Genomic DNA, 1670 nt, shown 5'->3' with positions numbered 1-1670 from the left:
AATTTACGTCAGAGATCTCAACGTCGCGTTTACCCAATACTTCAAATTATGCGTTAATGACTACCTTGAGTTTTCGACTCTCATTTTTCTTTTATTGTTATTAATTTTATTTATGATAAATTATTAATTAATTTTATTTAATAATTTTTATTCTTAATTAATTTAATTGATAATTTTGTTTATTAATTAATTGAATTTCTCTCAGACTTTTCGCGTCTGTTAACTTTGTCTTAATCAATTTATTTATTTCGATAACTTCGGTTTAATTAAATTATTTAATTTTAATTATTCATTTTAATTAACAACTAATTTTAACGCGGACTCGACCACGAAATTTCTGGCTTGTGCTCAGCACAACGGGCCTAGAATTTTCTACGACGCAGTAATTCCGGCGATGGCCTGGAATTATCAACGACGCCTAGATCCGGCTAAAAGGCCTGGATCTGATTAGACAACCGTCTGGCTTAAATTAATTTTAACAAATTTATTCTAAATAATTTATAACGGGCCTAGACGCGGATTACCCGACGAACGACTAAGTATTTTTATAGAATTAAATTAATATTCTGGCTTGGGCCTAGAACAATTAATTTAATTAATACCTGAGGTTTATTACTGATGTTTTTCTTTCTGTTGCGGTGTCTCCAGTCCTTCTCGTCAGGTTCCTTTGTCTCCCCTTGTCAGGTTCCTTTGTTCCGTCTCGTTCGGATCCTTTACTCGCGTCTTTATCCTTCTTTAATCTCGTACTTGTCTCCCAAATTCCAATTTTATTGATACTCCTTCACCTGTTTTTCCAGATAATTAGTAATAGTTATAAATGATACCGGCTAATGGCCTGGTATCTATAGTATTCAGAAATAATATCGCTTGGTTCCACAATCACAGAATCCAAGTAAAATAATTTTAATTACCTGTTAGCTTATTGCGCGTCTGCTGGCTTCGGAGGTCTGTCCGGTTGTGTTCCGGTCTCGATTTTCTCTTCGACACTTATCACGGTGCACCCACTCGATTAATTTCGGCCACTTCCGGAAATCTGGAAACTCCTACTTACAACTAGAGAGGGGGATTGACGGACAAGCCCCTACAATTACCACTCCTGGTGACAAGTCGCGCTCTACCCCGGATAACCCTGGAGTAGTTATAGTTTTTACCGACGGCGCGTATACTAGGTAATCGTAGTAACGCGGAAAATTCAAATTTTCCCTGTTACATCGACTTTATTCAAAGATATTGTGCGACAGGAAAAAGTTCATACATTTTTACGTACACACACACATGCGCGCGCACGCGGGAAACAATCATCGCTAGCTATCATTACAGGCGATAATCGATAACACCTAACGATCATTAATCGCTAGTTGGTTGAGATTTTTTCACTAGCAGCTACAGAGAAAAATCGGTAACAGCTAGTGATTATTTTTTTACGTGTAAAATATATGTGTATATAAATATATGGAGTCAGACTAAAAAAGGTTAAAATTGATTCAGGCATTTGTTAAAATATCAATATTCGAAAATCGGACTGAAACGAATTAATTGTTAATAGCTGAACGATTTTCGAAAATTTTCAATTTTTTTAGTGAAAAGCAAAAATATGAATGCAAGATGATAGAGAATTAATTCAAAACAGTAAATTACTGACAACATTGACAATCGAAAAAAAAAAAAAG

This window comes from Microplitis mediator, chromosome 1, assembly GCF_029852145.1.
Source record: "Microplitis mediator isolate UGA2020A chromosome 1, iyMicMedi2.1, whole genome shotgun sequence".
Classification (NCBI taxonomy): Eukaryota; Metazoa; Arthropoda; class Insecta; order Hymenoptera; family Braconidae; genus Microplitis; species Microplitis mediator.
This window is presented reverse-complemented; position numbering follows the sequence as displayed.